This window comes from Pipistrellus hanaki (assembly GCF_964339955.1).
Source record: "Pipistrellus hanaki genome assembly, chromosome: 3".
Lineage (NCBI taxonomy): Eukaryota > Metazoa > Chordata > Mammalia > Chiroptera > Vespertilionidae > Pipistrellus > Pipistrellus hanaki.
Genome location: NC_140505.1, coordinates 105,473,733 through 105,492,751, shown reverse-complemented (window position 1 = coordinate 105,492,751; position 19,019 = coordinate 105,473,733). Strand labels below are relative to the sequence as shown.

Below are 19,019 nucleotides of genomic sequence, written 5' to 3'. Positions count from 1 at the left end.
AAGCGGTTGAAAGAAAAGCGAGATGCCTTTTGAAACTTCTGTGAAGAGAGAAAGTGGGGAAATATAGGATCCTGTAATTCAAGAGAAAAATGTAACGTCAAAGAACATCTCCTCCATAAAAGCCTTCTAATAAAGAGGCCAAGATTACTTACAAACCAACAGGAACTACCTTTGAACCAGGAATCTCATAAATCATCCCAGCTGTCAATCCTGTTCACAAAATGCAAAATTAGAGATAAAAAAGAGTCAGTGAACTTGAAGACTGAAAATAATGAAAGAGCTTCAGGGTTCTGTGGAATAATATCAAAATGGCTAGCATGCATACAACTGAGATCCCAAAAGAAGAACTGAAGAGAATGGGGAAAATATTTTAGAAAATAATGGCCTGAAATTTCCCAAGATGAGTGACAGGCATAAATGTGTGCATTTATGAAGCTCAGCAAACCTCAAAGCAGGATAAATACAAAGAAAACCACACTAAATACATCATAGGCAAACTGTTAAAAACCAAAAATAAAGAGAAAATCTTGAAAGCAGAGAAAAATGGCACATTGCATACAGAGTAATAATACAAATGATAGCTCCATTTACAAGTTTAAAAAAAAACAAAACACTTTTGAGTAACTTTAAAGATGTATAAGACTGTACACTGAAAACAAAACAGTACTAGAAGAAAAAAAATTAATATATATTTTTCTATATCAGCGAGGAAGGGAGGAGAGAGATAGAAACAACAATGATGACAGAGAATCATTGATCAGCTGCCTCCTACACACTCCCTATTGGGGATGAAGCCCGCAACCCAGGCATATGCCCTGACCAGGAATCGAACCATGACCTCTTTAATTTTTTTTAACATATATTTTTTATTGTTTTTTGTTTGTTTGTTTGTTTTTTTACAGAGAGAAAGGGAGAGAGATAGAGAGTTAGAAACATCAATGAGAGAGAAACATCGATCAGTTGCCTCCTGCACACCTACTACTGGGGATGTGCCCAAAGACAAACATGCATGCCCTTGACTGGAATCGAACCTGGGATCATTCAGTTCACAGGCTGACGCTCTATCCACTGAGCCAAACCAGTCAGGGTGAACTGTGACATCTTGGTTCATTGGTTGATTTTCAACTACTGAGCCAGCCATGCCAGCCAGGTCTAAAAGAAATTTAATAAGACTTAAATAGAAAGGGGGAAGTACCATCCTATATAATAAAACCCTAATGTGTAAATGGACCAAACGGCAGAACGACCAGTTGCTATGATGCATACTGACCACCAGGGGGCAGACGCTCAATGCAGGAGCTGCCCCCTTGTGGTCAGTGCACTCCCACAGGGGGAGCGCCACTAAGTCAGAAGCCGGGCTCATGTTTGGCAAGTGCAGCGGCAGTGGTGGGAGCCTCTCCTGCCTCCGTGGAAGCACTAAGGAGCAGCGAGCAGTAAGGAGCGAGGGGTCTCGGACTGCAAGAGGGTACAGGCTGGGCTGAGGGGACCCCCTCACTCCAGTGCATGAACTTCATGCACCTGGCCTCAAGTGTTCATATATTTGAAGACTCGATATTGTTTAGATGTTAATTCTATTCAGATTGATCTAAAGATTCAATGCCATCCCAATCATAAGCCTACCAGTCTTTTTTGAAGAAACTGATGACTTTAATATTTATATGGAAAATGCAAAGTATCTAAATTAACAAAATCAAGTTTGAAAAACAACAATAAAGTTGCTGACCTGCACTACATGACTTCAAGATTTATGATAACTCTACATTAATTACAACAGTGTGGTACCAATAAGGATTGATCAATGGAACAGAAGAGTCCAGAAATCAACTGCCATTTATACAGTATTCTGAATTTCAATAAAGGTACCAATGCATATCACTATACCCACTAGAATGGTTAAAAATAAAGCCTGACAACACCCAAAGTTGGCAAGGATGTTAAGCAATTAGAACTCTCATCCACTGTTGGCAGGAAATACAGTGATAAGACTACTGAGCTGCAAACACATGCTACCATTCATAGAAATAGGGAGACTAACTTGAAGATGGAGGAACAGATCCAGGGAGTAAAGCAAGTCTCAGGCCTTGAACCTAATGGTTCTTTATATACCTTAGATATCAGCTCTCTGTCAGAAAGGTGTCAGTGTTTGCCTTTCACTGTGTTAGAGTTGTCTTTGATGAGACCTTTTCAATTTTAATGTAATACCATTGATCTTTTTAAGAGTGGTTATTGTTTTCCTAGTCTCGTCTAAGAAAACCTTTTGCACGTCCCCAAGTCATGAAAATAGCCTTCAATATTTTCTAGCAGACTTATAGTTTTATGATAATTTCTAAAATAAACCTGATAATTTCTTTAGAAATTAAATATGTATCTGCCACATAGCCCAAGAATTCTTCTGATAGGTATTTTCCCAAAGAAATAAAAGCATATGACAAAAAAAAAAAAGACTTGTCAAGATAAGGAGAAAGAATTTAAAGTAGGATAGTGACTGTGAGTATAGAATAGATTAATTTAAGAGATATTAAGAAGGTAAACAAGATTGGGAAACATTTTTAATCTTATCCATTTCCTTATTATCTAAAAGAATTTCTAATTATATGTGGAGGGAGGAACACAAAAAAATGAGGGAATAAAGCATTCTACCTAATAAAAGAGCAATATGCAAATTAACCATCACTCCGCTCCACAAACCACACCCATCAGCCAATCAGGGCATGTAAGCAAATTAACCCCAACCAAGATGGCTGCTGCCACAGAGGCTTGGGTTTCTCTGGCCACAGAAGCTGCCAAGCTTTCCGTTTACCATAGCAGGCCTAAGCCTCCACTCCAGGCACAAAGTTTGCATTATAGAAGGTAAACAAATCAAAACAGAAATGGCTGCCACCATGGAGCGAGCAGGAGGCTTGGCTCTGCTCCAGGCTACAAAGTTTCAATTGTAGAAAATAAATATATCCTAGATATCAGGGCCTCCACTTGAGTCACTGGGGAGTGTGGCCAGCCTACAAACCACCAGAGGCCCCTCACTCAGGCCGCCCCATGTCTCAAGGGAACCCCCACCCTGATTCAGGACACCTTTCAGGGCAAACCAGCTGGCCCCCACCTGTGCACCAAGCCTCTATCCTATCTAATAAGAGTAATATGCAGATTGACCATCACCCCAACACACAACATGGCTGCCCCCATGTGGTCAAAGATCCTGCCCCTATGTGGACACAAGATGGCCACCACAAGATGGCCAGCAGGGGAGGGCAGTTGGGAGGGATCAGGCCTGCAAGGGAGGGCACTTCAGAGGGATCAGGCATGCAAAGGAGGGCAGTTGAAGTCAATCAACCCTGCAGGGGAGGGCAGTTAGGGGTGACCAGGCTGGCAGAGGAGGGAAGTTGTGGGCAAACAGGCTGGCAGGGGAGCAGTTAAGACATTAATCAGGCTGGATGGAATTGGTTAGGGGGTGATCAGGCTGGCAGGCAGAAGCAGTTAGGGCCAATCAGGAAGGCAGGCAGGCGAGCAGTTGGGAGCCAGCAGTCCTGGATTGTAAGAGTGATGTCCGACTGCCCGTTTAGCCACCGGGATTGTGCATAAGCGGGCAGTCGGACATCCCTCGAGGAGCCCAATTGGAGAGGGTGCAGGCTGGACTGAGGGACACCTCCCGCCCTGTGCACAAATTTTGTGCACTGGGCCTCTAGTATTATATAAGGAAATTTTCCTTTTGTCTGACCTCTTTTTATTTTTTAAAAATTTCATTACAGAGAAGGGAGAGGGAGATATAGATAGAAACATCAATGATTTGAGAGAATCATTGATTGGCTGCTTCCTGCACAACCCCTATTGGGGATCGAGCCCACAACCTGGGCATATGCCCTTGACCAGAATGGAACCTGAAACTCTTCAGTCCTCAGGCCGACTCTCTAGCCACTGAACAAAACCAGCTAGGGCTCATTTCATCTTTATTAATTAAAGACAGGAGAGGACATAATCATGAATGGTAATAGAAGCCATCTTTAAAAATTCAGACCTTTTTTTGTAAACCATGAGGAAGCAATGGAAATTTTAAGTTGAATCAATAAAATGACATTTATGTCTCAGAAAGCTCTTCGCCAACAGTGAATAATTGAGGGAAGAGTTCAGTTAGGAGTCTATGTTACAACAGTCCAGAAGGGAAATTATAAAGATTCAGGATCATAGACATGTAGTAGAGAAAGGATGGACTCCGGATATGTATTTCAGGAAGCAGAACTGACAGGACTCAGTGATGGGTGAGGATCAAGAACAGCAGGATTGGATATCAAGGTTTTTTTCCCCTTTTATTTTTACTTACATATAATACATGCCGCTATAATTTCTGTGACACACAAAAAAATTAAGAGTAGAAAAAAAACTTTTTTTTTAAGAAGGAACTAGATCCCAAAATGTCATCTCACTACATTCTAAATAGAATGTGTTTCTGTTTAAAGACGGCTTATTTAATATATATTATTGACTTGTTCACACTGAACAGTTTACTACTATCTAAAACATTGTAAGGCCCATCACAGCCTTCCTTCACTTAAACAATAAATGACATACTTCAGCAATATGCCGGGAGGCCTTTACATTGCCCCCCACCCCACCCCCACCACTCCTGGAGAGATACCCAAAAACCTGACTAAATATACAAGGACACAATCCCAGTATGAGAACTGAAAGAGCATCACCTGGTTTAACCCTAACTGAGAACATGAGCATCAGGCAACTCAAATTTTTCGGAGTCCTGCACATCTGCAAAATTGCCATGAGCATCAATTAGGGACTTAGGATTGCAAAGCTTAGCGAGTAAATAAATTCATTAAATACAGATTTGACATATAGAAGATCGACTGTGGTTTAAGGTAAACCATCCCCCCACAGCTCTCTCGGTTACTTTGTCATACACTCATCTCCAACGACACCCAGTCCGTCCATACACCAGCTAACAGTCATGGCACACATTACACAGCAGCATCTCCGGTAAGAACTGCACACAAACACTTCTCTGCCAGCTAACGCTACAATTAATGGTCCAATCAGTGCTGAACCGTGAAGACTTTATTATTATTGTTGTTCCAAGTATTACATGTTTACTTTTTCCCCCCATTGGCCCCCCCTCTGCCATTCCCGCCCCCCAGGACAAGCTCCCACCGCCCCAGTGTCCTGTCCACTGGTTATGCTAATGTGCATGCACACACCTCCTCCCCGCTGTCTCCCTGAGGTTGGATGGTCTGATCAGTGTTTTTTAGTCTCTGGGTCTATTTTTGTTCATCAGTTTATGTTGTTCACGGAGAAGACTTTAAAAAGACAAACTTCCACGGAAACCAGTTTGGCTCAGTGGATAGAGCGGGGCCTACGGACTGAAAGGTCCTGGGTTCGATTCCAGTCAAGGGCATGTACCTTGGTTGCGGGCACATCCCCAGTAGGGGGTGTGCAAGAGGCAGCTGATCGATGGCTCTCATCGATGTTTCTATCCCTCTCTCTTCCTTTCTGTAAAAAAAAAAAAAAATCAATAAAATATATATTTTTTTTAAAAAGACAAACTTCCCTAAACTGAGGCCCCTGGAATACCGACCCATCCCAGAGTTAAATTTAGTTTTAAAGTGTTTGCACCTCAGACAAGAGTTCTGCGGAGGAATAGACTGCTGGTCTAGGTCTCTAGGAAGCCTACAAGTCGGAGGGGGGGGGGGGGGGGGGGAACCCAAATGTCCCAAAACTAATGTGGTATATCCCTACACCTGGGTATTATTATTTACATTATCCAGCCATAAAAAGAAGTGAAGTACTGACGCATGCTACACCATGGATGACCCTTGAAAACATTATGCTAAGTGAGGAAAAACAAGACACAAATATTGCTATGGTTCCACTTTTGTGAGATATCTAGAACTGGCAAAATCAGAGACAAAAGGATGAGTGAGGCTGGGGTAGGGGATAGGGAGCAGTGCCTACTAATGAGTTCCAGGTTTCTTTTTTAGGGCGATTTAAAAAGTTCTGAAATGTGACAATGGTGGTTTTTACCGCCTTGTGAATATACTAAAAACCACCGAGTTGTTCTCCTTAAAATAAGGTGATCAGATATCCCGACTCTTAATTTGTCCCGCGGCGTTTTAAAAACAGGCCAATTTTTTATTATTATTATTATTTTTTTTTTTTTTTAAATCGGGACTGTTTTTAAAACGCCGCGGGACAAGTTCTTGGAAGTCGGGACTGTCCCGCCAAAAGCGGGACGTCTGATCACCTTACCTTAAAAGGATAAATTGAATCCTATATGGATTGTATCTCAATTTTTTTTAAGAACAGGGTCTAAAAGGCTGAATTCGCGACCAAACTGAGTGTCAAATTCCTTCCAAACTGCAGCCACTGCTTCCAACCCCACAAGCAGCGGCCCGCGGCTCCGCGCCGGGAGGGCCGCCCACAGCAGGCCGCCGCCCTGCCGGCGGGGCCCTGGAGTGGGCGCCGCCTGAGCGGGTGCAAGTCCCCTGTTCCCGGCCCCTCCTAACCGACCTCTCGGACACCATGGCCCTGAGCCCCTCCTGTGAGTTACTCAGGCCCCTGGGCTCAGGATGAACACGCTGAGACCGCGCTCAAGCCCGATCGGCCCGGCGCTCCACTCGGCCTCGAGCCGCCCAGTCCACTCCCCGGGCCGGAACCACCCGCGGGGCGTCCTCCTCCCCACTTACGCGCCTCGGCAGCGCGCGGTGCACGCAGGGAGCCCGGTCTAGGCTAAGTGAGGGGGGAAGGGCGTTTAGATAGAGCCGCGCGGAGGAGTCTGGGAAGGAAGTGCAAGGGAACTCTGGGAAGAAGGTCCTTATCCAGGAAGAACAGGAGGAGGAGCCGTAAATCAAATAGGAAGGGGAGGAGGGCCGCAAAGCAATCTGCCGAAAGCCATAAAGCAAGCTGGAAGCGCGACGCCGATCTTCACATTCTTAGTCACTCACCGCTCCAGCCAGGCCCTCACCGTCCCCTCAGGTTGTGCGGCGCCTGGATCTCTGCTGCCCCCTGGCGGGCGGTGAGTTCGGCGGGGCATGCTCTTAAAGCCTCTTTCCGCGCCTTCCTGAAGGACTGCACAAACCCATTCCGGGATTAGAATGCAGCAGTGGGCGGAGAAGAATGTCTCAATACCTATCCGTGCACCCTACGGAAGAAATGGTTATCAGCCCCAACCAGTTTGGCTCAGTGGACAGAGCGTCCGCCTGCAGATTCAAGGGTCCCAGGTTCGATTCCGGTCAAGGGCATGTACCTTGGTTGCGAGCACATCCCCAGTAGGGGGTATGCAGGAGGCAGCCAATTGATGTTCCTAACTCTCTATCCCTCTCCCTTCCTCTTTGTAAAAAGTCAATAAAATATATATTTTTTTAAAAGATGTGGTAATCAGAGCCCTTTTTTAAAAAATATATTTTATTGATTTTTTTACAGAGAGGAAGGGAGAGAGATACAGAGTAGAGAGTTAGAAACATCGATGAGAGTCATCCATCAGCTGCCTCTTGCACGCCCCCTACTGGGGATGTGCCTGCAACCAAGGTACATGCCCTTGACCGGAATCGAACCCGGGACCTTTCAGTCAGCAGGCCGACCCTCTGTCCACTGAGACAAACCAGTTTCTGCAATCAGAACCCTTCATAGACCTCCCAGACAGGTATAGCAAACTGAGGCACACCCCCCAATCACCTGATGACTTTTTTTAATTTTTGTATAATAATTTTACATTCAATAAACATTAATATTTTAAGAAAAATTATTTTAAATATAATGTTACATGCAATAAAAATATTTCAAGAAAAAAGATTTTAAATAAAATAATATTACCAAAACTGTATTAACACAGTAATAATATCCCAACAGTTGTAGGAAATATTAAAAATCTTCAAATAACAGGATTACTTCTAAAATATTTTTCCCCTAGCTCTATTTTGGTTCATCAGTTTATGTTGTTCATTATATTCCACAAATGAGTGAGGTCATGTGATATTTATCTTTCTCCAACTGGTTTATTTCGCTTAGCATAATGCTCTCCAGGTCCATCCATGCTGCTGCAAGTGACAAGAGTTCCTTCTTTTTATAGCAGCGTAGTATTCCATTGTGTGGATGTACCCTGATGGCTTCTTAAATTAGCTCTGACTGGAAGGAAATTACTGTGTGGCTACTTGTGAGGAGGGATGTCCCTTGGAACTGTGCCTTGCCATTGAGTGATGATTGCACGTCCTATTTGCAGTGCTCAAAAATAAGATTAAAAAAGTTTAGACATCACACCCCTAAATTAAATACTAAGAACAAAATAATTCACTTATGTTTTCAAATTGCTTCTTTCAATAAACCCCTTTTAATTAGACTACTCATTATCTGAGTAGAACTACTTCAGGGCAAGTCATTTCCTGGATGACTACTATCAAGTAACACTCTCTGAAACTGAGTAAAGAGCCTAGAATCAGAACCAATGCATAATTTATTTGATAAAAGTGGCATTTCATTGGGAGTGGGGGAATAAGGACACATATATAATACCTTAATCAATAAAGAAAAAAATATGAGCCCTAGCTGGTTTGGCTCAGTGGATAGAGGGTCAACCTGTGGACTAAAGGGTCCTAGGTCCAATTTCGGTCAAGGGCACATGCCTGGGTTGGGCTTCATCCCCAGTGGGGGGGGGGGGGGACATGCAGGAGGCAGCCAATCGATCTCTCTCCCTCTCCCTTCCTCTCTGAAATTAATAAAAATATTTTTTAAAAAAGAAAAAATGCATATAAAATAAAAAATATTTTAAAATGGCATTTCAAGTCAAACAATAAAAGAATACTTATTTTAAAGTGGTGTTGGGACAATTAGTTAACCATTTGGAATAGATTCCTTATCAAAATATATACTTAAATAATTACAATTGAATTCAAGGGTGAAATATGAAACACGTACAGTTACACAAAAGGCAAAGTAAAAAATATGCAGATGAATATCCGACCTCAGAACGGAGAAGTGTCTTGTAAGTATAAAAGCTGAGAAATAAATTCTAAACATGAATAAATGTAAGTACCTATATAAAACTTCTTAAATTTCTGGAAGTAGAAAATAAAATAAAACTTTAAATGTAAACAAGAAAATAGGGGAAATATAATTAACATGCATGGTAAAGAGAGTTCATATATAAAAAGTTCTAACTATTCAAAAAGATAGACAAATGAAATGAATGGATATTTCACAAAAGGAGAAATATAATAAATATGAAAAAAGGTTTGACTTTAATAAAATTAAAAAGTGAACAGATTAAGTTAAGTATATCATTTCCACACCCATTTCTATTTTAAATTGGGAAATTAAAATAGTTCTTCGACCAATCATACATGAAAAGTATTCTTATTCTCAGGGTTAACCATTGTTATTAGCTGGTGTATATTCTTGCTGACCTTGTATTGATAATCATACATTGATACAATTTTGTCTGACATTATCCAGTTCAGACAGTTCCCCTTAAAGGGCCCACACATGGACTTATTCTGACACACTCCCTCTGAACTCCACCACTGGAATAGCAGCTCAAAAGGCACTAAGAACATATTGGGAGGAAATGAGTAATCTGGTATCAGGGTGTGAGCTAGGGTGTGGAGCAGCTTTCTGCCCGACAAAAATGCTACAGAGTAATTCAGATGATACTTATATTGCTTTTAGGACTGTAAACTGATGCACCCTTTCAGTGAAGCAATCTGGCAATATATATTAAAAATATAGAGACTTCCAGTCAAGATAGTTGTGTAGATAAATGCAGTTCTTGAATCCTCCCACAACCAAATCAACATTACAACTAAACTACAGAACAGCATTATTCAGAACTGCCTGAAATTGAGCTGAAGGGAAGTCCTACAACTAGAGATTTCAAGAAGAAGCCACATAGAGACTGGCAAGAGGGGTGGAGATTAAGAATGGGCTGGTTCTATGGTGGATAAAAAAGGGGAGAGATATCACAGCTGTGGAGACCCCCCCGAAGAAAGAGTGATCCCATCCAAACCCAGGCCCCCAGTCCAGGGTTCCATTGCCAGAAAGAGGAGTCCCCATAACTTCTGGCTATAAAAACCAAGGAGATTGTGGCTGAGTAAGATGGAGGGCTGCTGGAGTCCAATGTAGTTCCTCCTTTTAGAAAACAATATGTTTTCATTGGTTTTAGAAAGAGAAGAAGGGAGAGGGAGAGAGAAACATCAATCAGCTACCTCCTACATACCCCTACAGGAGATCAAGCCCAAAACACAGGTATATGCCTTAACTGGGAATCAAACAATCAACTTTTATGCATGGGATGACACTCAAACAACTGACGACACCCACACAAGCCAGGGCTCAGATAGTTCCCCTTAAAGGGCCCACACATGGACTTATTCTGACACATTCCCTCTGAACTCCACCACTGGAATAGCAGCTCAAAAGGCACTGGGAACATATAGGAAGGAAATGAATAATCTGTTATCAGGGTGCGAGCTAGGGGTTTGGGGCAGCTTTCTGCCAGACAAAAGTGCCAACAGAGGCCATTGTTCAAGAAGGTACCATAGCTGAGTCTCCATCAACCTAGCTCATACTGTTCAACCTGCCCTGGTGATTCTCAAAGACCCTGCCCACCAACTTGCAGACTCACCCAAGCTCTTTTCAATGAATTTTCCATTACATGGCTTATCCTGACTTATTTATATTTTCCTAAAGACTCACAAATAAGCAGCATCTGGCCTTGGTATGCTCCAAACCTCTCACTGAGTGGCATTAGCAGCAGCTGGCCTTGGATTGCACCTTGGCCTTGCCTTAGCAACTTCAAGCCCAGCACAAGTAGCAGCCATCTGCAGATCACATTGTAGCTCATGCCAGGTGGCCCTACATAGAATACAGGAAGTGGATGACCTTGTCCTGTATCTCCCAGAAGGCCTCAGAGCCAGTGCACCTGTTCATATTATGACAAAACACCACCCAACCACCTCCACAAGAAGCACATTCAAAGGTGGACTAAAAATAATACAGGCTAAAATTGACAAACCTACAGCCAATATCATACTCAATGGCAAAAACTAAAAGTATCCCCCTCTAAAAACAGGAGCAAGACAGAAATATCCACTTTCACCACTCTTATTCAACATAGTACTGGAATTTTTAGCCACAGTGATCAGACAAGAAGAAAAAATAAAAGGCATCCAATTGGAAAGGAGGAAGTAAACTGTCATTATTCGCAGATGACATGATATTGTACATAGAAACCCCTAAAGACTCCACCAAAAAACAAACAAACAAACAAACAAAAAAACCTGCTAGATTTAATAAATGAATTTGGCAATGTAGCAGGATATAAAATTAACAGCCAGAAATTGATGGTATTTTTTTTTTACATCAATAATGATCTCTCGGTAATAGAAATAAACAAACAAAAAATCCCACTTACCATTGTAACAAAAAAAATAAGATACTTAGAAATAAACTTAACCAAGGAGATAAAACACCTGCACTCAGAAAACTCTAGGACCACAAAAAAATAGATAGAAAAAGATATAAATAAGTGTGGGGGTGGGGGAGAGAGAATATAAATAAGTGGAAGAATACACCATGTTCATGGATTGGTAGAATTAATATCATTTAAATATCCATATGACCCAAAGCAATCTATAAATTCAGTACAATTCCTATTAAAATGCCAATGCAATATTTCACAGATCTAAAACAAACACTCCAAAAATGTATATGGAACCAAAAAAGGACCCAAATAGCCACAGCAATCTTGAGAAAGAAGAACAAAGTTGGAAGAATCAAAACACCTAATATCAAGTTATACTACAAAGCCACTGTAATCAAAACAGTTTGTATTGGGCCCTAGCAGGTTTGGCTCAGTGGATAAATCGTCAGCCTGTGCACCGAAGGGTCCCAGGTTTTATTCCAGTCAAGGGCACATACCTCGGTTACCATGTGCACTAGACAATCAATCTATGTATTTCTCTTACATCTATGTTTCTATCGCTCTTTCCCTTTCTCTTCCACTCTCTCTGAAAATCAATGAAAAAAATATCCTCAGGTGAGGATTTAAAAACAAAAAACAAAAAACAGTCTGGCCGAAACTGGTTTGGCTCAGTGGTAGAGCATCGGTCTGCGGACTGAAAGGTCCCAGGTTCGATTCCGGCCAAGGGCATATACGTTGGATGCGGGCACATTCCCGGCAGGGGATGTGCAAGAGGCAGCTGATCGATGTTTCTCTCTCATTGACGTTTCTAGCTCTCTATCTCTCTCCCTTCCTCTCTGTAAAAAATCAATAAAATATATTTTAAAAAACAAAACAAAACAAAAAAAACAAAACAGTCTGGTACTGACACAAGAACAAGCACATAGATCTATGGAACAGAACAGAGAACTCAGAAATTAATTCAAACTGTTATGCTCAATTATTATTTGACGTGGAGGAAAGACTATACAATGGAATAAAGACACTCTCTTCAATAAATGGTGCTGAGAATATTGAACAGGTACATTTTTAAAAATGAAACTATACCACAAACTTACACTATACACAAGAGTAAACTCAAAATGGATAAAAGACTAAATGTAAGTTGTGAAACTTTAAAATCCTAGAAGAAAAGGTAGGCATCAAAATATCAGATACCTAATGTAGCAGAATTTTCACAGATACATTGCCTAATGCAGGAGAAACAAAGAAAAAATAAACAAATGGGACTAAATCAAACTAAAAAGCTTCTGCACAACTAAAAAAAACAACAACAATTAACAAAAGGAAAAAGGAAACCAGTCTATGGGAAAACATATTCACCAATGATACATCTGATAAGGGATTAATTTCCAAAATATACAATATAAGGAACTTATGCAACTCAACACCAGGAAGACAAGCAATTCAATTTAAAAAACGGTCAAAGGACCTGAATGGTCACTTCTCCAAAGAGGGCATACAGTTGGCCAACAGACATATGAAAAAATGCTCTTTGTCACTAATCATCAGAAAGATTAAAATGAAACTACTACTACTACTACTACCTCACACCTTCCAGAATGTTTACTATAAGTAAATCAACAAGTAAGGGTTGGTGAGGATGTGGAGAAAAGAAAGCTCTAGTTCAGTGCTGGTGGAAATGCATACTGGAGCAGCCACTGTGGAAAACAGTATGAAGTCTCCACAAAAATTAAAAGATGGAACTGCCATTTGACCCAGGGATCCCACTGGGAATATATCCTAAGAATCTTAATACACTAACTAGAAAGGATATATGCATCCTTATATTCATAGAAGCATTATTTACAATAGCTAAAATCTGAAAATAGCCCAAGTAGAAAAATTGATTGAAAAGCTGTGATACATTTACACTATCAAATCACTGGGAGGAATTGACCTCCTGGCCAATTGACTGTGAGGACCCACTGTGTCTATAATGGAAGAACTGCTGTGCTGGAGACACCCTTATGGGTCAGGTCTTACTTCAATGGGGCTTTGGTGCTCACTGAGTCTGCCTCCTGAATATGTCACTTATGTATGTGAGGATCTCCAAGGAGATGCAAAGTTAGCTACTGCCTGAGGCCACCCAGCAGGAGCTACAGCAAGATCTGCAGATTTCTTCTCTTTGTTTTGGGTTTGGAAGTTTTGGAGCTTTCTGATATTTTTTAGGTTAGGCTGCAAAAGGACAGGCCATTCATTTGCAAAAGTCGCTGTGCATAGTTTGGGTGGGGTTTTAAATTGGTTGGTGTGGAGTCTCAGGGAATCACTAGGGTATAGCAAACAGAGATGGCTGCTAGTCAGCTGTCTCTGAATCCCCGAGTCCTCATGTCCCGTTCCCACAGTAAGAATGATTCCTGCAAACACCTCTGTGAGAAAGCCACCCTCAATTTCTGACCCGATGCCAGACAGTCCAGTTTCTCCTTGTAGGAGTCTGGGTCCCCAGAGTCTTGCTGGAAACTGGAGTTCACAGCAGTTGGGAGCTTGTATCTCCCTTCTGATTGAATAAAACAGCACACCCATCGCCAGCCCAATTTGCACACCTCTGTACCTCTGTACCTCTGCTTTTCTGCGCCTCTGCACCTCCTACCCAGTCTCAATGCACTTTTTTCTTTCCTTCTAGTTGTAGAACTTCTACTCAACCAGCTTTCCCGAGATTTTGGATGATGGTCATTTTGTCATTTAGTTGTAGTTTTGGTGTGGTTGTGAGAGGCAGCAGATACAGATATATACCTTATGCCGCCATCTTGGTTTCTCAGAAGAAGGAACTCCTACCTTTGCAACAGCATGAGTGGACTTGGAGATTATTAAGATTATTATGCTAAATGAAATAAGTCATCCAGAGAAAGACAAATATCACATGATCTCACTTATGTGTGTAATCTAATGAACAAAATAAATTAATGAACAATATAAGACCAGAGGGATGGATGCATGAACAGTTGTCAGAGGGGACCAAGGTCAGGGGACTAGATGAGATCAATGAAAAAACATCTAAAAAAGCCTAAGGTACGGAGACATGCTGCGCGCTCACACGCATGCGCACGCGGAGAGGTCGCAGCCGGAGAGTAGGAGAGGGCTGGGTGCTGCCTGGCGTTCCCTAGCAGGAAGGAAATAAAACCCCCAGCCTGGGCTGAACCCCCGAACCGGCAGTGCTGAGCCCCAAGTTATGGGCCAGACCCTGGGGACCCAGGCTCCGGCAGGGGGAGACGGGGCTGTGAGGCGGAATCCCAGGCGAGCAGCGAAAAGCAGGGCCCCCGGAGTCGCGCACACATTGCGCGCAGAGGACTGAATGTTGACTCTGATGCTGGATTACCCTAGCCAGAAGGAACAGGGCCTCCGGCGGCGCTGAGCCTCAGTCCGGACTGCTCTGAACCCCAGTTCTGGGCCAATCCCTGGGGACCCAGGCTCAAGTAGAGGGAGACGGGGCTGTGAGGTGGAGTCCTGGAAGAGCGGCGAAAGGCTGAGCCCCCGGAGTCGCACACATTGCTTGCAAGGGAAGGAATGTTGACTCTGATGCGGGATTGCCCTGGAGGGAAGGAAACGGGAGCCCCAGCTGTGTTGGGCACCAGTTTCGACTGCTCTGAACCCCAGTCCTGGACCAGATCCTGGGGACCCAGGCTCGAGCAGGGGGAGACGGGGCTGTGAGGCGGAATCCCAGGGGAGTGGCGAAAAGCGGAGCCCCCAGAGTCGCGCACACTGCGCGCAGAGGACAGTCTGTTGACTCTGATCCTAGACTCCTCTAGCGGGAAAGAGAAAAAAAAGCCCCAGACTGCAGGAATGCGACAGGGAGCAGGAGCCCCTGCCGGACACTGGCCAGCCAGGCGCCAGCAGGGAGCCGGGCGACGGGTCCCGTGGGGGGGGGTGCCCCTGAGCCTTCGACCTCTGAGCGCGGGCAACTTGGGCTGCTTCCTGGGCGGCGCCGACCCCGGCAACAGGCTGAAGCAGCACAGGAGCCCACGGAGAACAAAGGGGTGCCACAGGCCAACCTGCTGAGCTCCCAGGACAAGGAGGAAGAAACCAAAGAAGTTCTCAATGTGAAGAAATCAAGTGAGAGCAAAAGATAGTAAAATTACTTAAGAAAGAATACAAAGAAGATCTTGAAAAATCAAAGACTAAGTCAGAACTCAACTCACCAGCCAACATTGCAACATACCGTATTTTTCGGACCATAAGACGCACTTTTTTTCCCCCTGCGTCTTATGGTCCAAATATAGCCTACACATATACTGTAAAAAAAAGTTTTTTTACTTGCCCGGCTCTGTGTGGTCTCTGTGTGCTTGCCCAGCTCTAAAATGGTTCTAAATGCTGCTGTTTACTTTACAGGGTTGATTACATGTGTTTATGACTGTGATGTTAGGTTTTAATGCACATAAAATATTTTAGGACACTATTTGTTTCAGAATCTTTTTTTCTTCATTTCCCTTCTCTAAAAACTGGTGCGTCTTATGGTCCGGTGCGTCTTATGGTCCGGTGCGTTTAAAAAAAAGAAAAAAAAAAGGACAGAATGTTGGAACAGCGGTGGCCAGGCCTAGAGTGCCCAGGCACAAGGCAGTGGCAACCGGGCCCAGAGCAGCAAAGGCCAGGCCCCAGAGCAGCAGCAGCCAGAACCAGAGCAACAACAGCCAGCACTGGAGCAGCCAGACCTGGGGCAGTGGCAGGCAGGCCTGAGGCAGAGGCAGCCAAGCCCAGGGTGGCCAGTCCAGGAACACCCAGACCCAGAATGGCCGGGCCCGGAGAAGCCAGGCCCAGAGCAGCTGGGTTGGGAGCAGCCAGGCCCAGAACAGCAGTAGCCAAGCCCGGAGCATCCAGGCTGGGAGCTGCCAGACTCAGAGCGGCCGGGCCCGGGGCAGCCAGGCCCAGAGCAGCCGGGTCTGGTGCAGCCAGGCCCGGAGCAGCAGCTGCCAGGCTGGGAGCGGCCAGGCCCGGAGCAGCCGGGTATGGTGCGGCCAGGCCGAAAGCAGCGGTTGCCAGAGTAGGAGCGGCCAGGCCCGGAGCATCCAGGTCAGGTGCGGCCAGGCCCGAAGCAGCGGTTGCCAGGCTGGGAGCAGCCAGGCCCGGAGCAGCCGGGCCCGGAGCAGCCGGGCCCAGAGCAGCCGGGTCGGGTGCGGCCAGGCCCGGAGCAGCAGCAGCCAAGTCCAGAGCAACTAGGTCGGGAGCGGCAGTGACCAGACCCGGAGCAGCTGGTTGTGGAACGAACCAGAGCAACAGAGGCCAAGCCTGGAGCAGCCAGGCCCAGAACAGCTCGCTCTTCGCCTGCCCCGGCCCCACGGCTGCCTCTCAGACATGGCTGGAACCTTTTGCGGGAACTTGAGGGTCTGCTGAATCAAGTGATGAAGGCTTAGATCTGGATGTGTTGAGTTAGTATAGCGCTGGGGTGTTGATCTGTGAGTGCCTTGGGTGGGGCCTGGATGAGGCTGGTTGACCTATTTGGAAATGTCTTTTGTGTGAAGTGTATCATTGGGCATGTGGAGGTATTATTGATATGAGAAAATGCTAAGTAACTGATTTACTATCTGAAAAGGGATTTACTATCGGGGAAAGGGAGGGAGGAAGAGACTGAACATAGACTGCACCTATGGATGAGGACAATGGGGGATGGGGAGGGGTCGGAGGGTGGGGTGGGAACCTGGTGGAGGGGGGAAGAAATGAGGAACCTTTGTAATAATATGAACAATAAAGATTGATTTAAAAAAAAATCCATATATATAAAAGCCTAAACAACTGAAGGACCAAACAACCATCTGACCAGTTGCTATGACATGCACTGACCACCAGGGGCAGAACTGCCTGGCGATCAGTGAGTGCCCACAGCAGGAGTGCCTCTGCAGCTGAGTAATGAGCTACTGGGTGGCGACAATGGTGGTGGCAGCTGCGGCAGCAGACTCAGTGGGGACAGTGCAGCACCGACTCAGCCTGCTCCCTGGCCACCTGCTTCTTCACGCACTACTACATACCCCAAGGAGTCCCGGAATACAAGAAGTCTCAGGCCAGTCTGAGGGACCCCACCAGTGCAAGAATCTGTACACCAGACCTCTAATATATGTATATATGCATAACCCATGGACACAGACAATAATGTGGTGAAAGCCTAGGGTTGGGCAGGTGCTGGGTGGAGGAAGGCAAAGGAGAGAAAATGGGGAATATCTGTAATATTGTCAATGATAATAAGTGCACTGGTCTTAGATGGCTGCTGATGAGAAGGCAGGCTGCAAGATAGTATGTGAGTGAGAGAATGAAAGGAGAGTGTGTGGATGTATGGGGAGTGTCTATTTGTGAGTGAGGGACAGCTATATTCTAAGGTACTGTTGGGGACTGCCGGACCAGGCTTCCCTGACTGAGCAGCCTCCACTGCTGCTGACATCTCTCCCAGAGCAACTGGCTCTGCCGCAGAGACTGCATCATCTTGAAAGGGAGAGTTGCTGTGATCAGAAGTCAAGCCTTATCTTCAATCAGGAAGAATCAGATATTTCATTGGAGCCTACAACCACAACACCAAGGGACCAGCTGCAAACCCACAAACACTGGGTCTCAAGCAGAGTGAATACGCTGACGTGGACTAGCTCTGCACCTTCTCACGAAAAGGTCAGATTTCACCCAGAGAAAGGTAAGGTCTGTGATCCAGGCTGAAGGGGAAACGCGTAAAGTGGGATCTAGAGGTTCAGAGGAAGTCTGTGCCCCACAAAATCCGCAGATATTGGGGCCAGAGTAGTCCGTGAATGTGGAAGGAGGTCCACAGGGCTGCTGACAAAAGGGAACTCTTGAAATAAACCCATAACTGGGCTGGGCTCAAAAGGTCAGCCTGAAGCTTTACCAGTAAACTGGCTGCTTAGTGCCAGGGGAAAAAGACATGCTCAGAGATGTGAGCAGAGATGATCACTGTGCCGGGAAGAAAAAGTCATGAGTTCACGCACTTACTCTGGCTCTTTTTTCTCTTTAAATCCCTGCTTTTCATTACTAAGCCCAGTACATAGGATCGCCCACTTAAACACAGTCTCAGAGACTGCAGGAGAAAGTTGCTTTTTGTGAAACCTGGGGATCAGAGCGGGAAGAAACAATCAGAAAACCAGCTCTGGGGCAGTCCATACCCCCAAACCAGAATTAAGTGCGACAGAGAAAACAAAATCTAAATACTGGGTAGAGAGGACTTACAGCCCTGGATGTCAATACAGAAACACTGCCACACAGGGGTGGAATCACAAACTGACTCTTGTGTAAATAAGACCACAGGTAGGCCAAGAAACAAAAAAATACTGCCAGCTTGAAAACAAGATTGTGGCGTATGACACAGAGAAGCTGTGGAATGCAGGGAAATTCAACACTGTCCTGACTACCTGACAGGAAACAGGGGTGTGAAACTGAACAGTAGAAGAAGTGAATGACCTTTACAACTGCACATTTTTATTTTTTACTTAAGAAACTAAATTTTTTTTCTCACTTGATTTTAACTTTTTCATTATTATATTTTTATGTTAAATCATTATTATTACTATTACTATTTTACCTTTTTAAAAAGTTTCATTTTATTTTCACTTTATTTTATTTTGGGATTAGTGATCTACATTCTATT

The 19,019-nt window shown here is 44.3% G+C and overlaps 1 protein-coding gene across 9 annotated transcripts in view; it reads right to left on the bottom strand.

The window, feature by feature from the left end:
• The window catches only part of RAD52 (RAD52 homolog, DNA repair protein), a 493,030-nt gene that overhangs the window by 27,303 nt on the left and 446,708 nt on the right, over window positions 1-19,019 (bottom strand). For 2 of the 9 annotated variants that reach the window (XM_084878788.1, XM_084878790.1), the window contains exon 1: window positions 5,401-5,482. The exons of 2 other annotated variants lie outside the window; for them this stretch is intronic. The gene's annotated coding sequence lies outside the window, so the exon portion shown is untranslated. 5 more of the 9 variants (XM_084878795.1, XM_084878794.1, XM_084878799.1 and 2 more) reach the window with 5 other exon arrangements.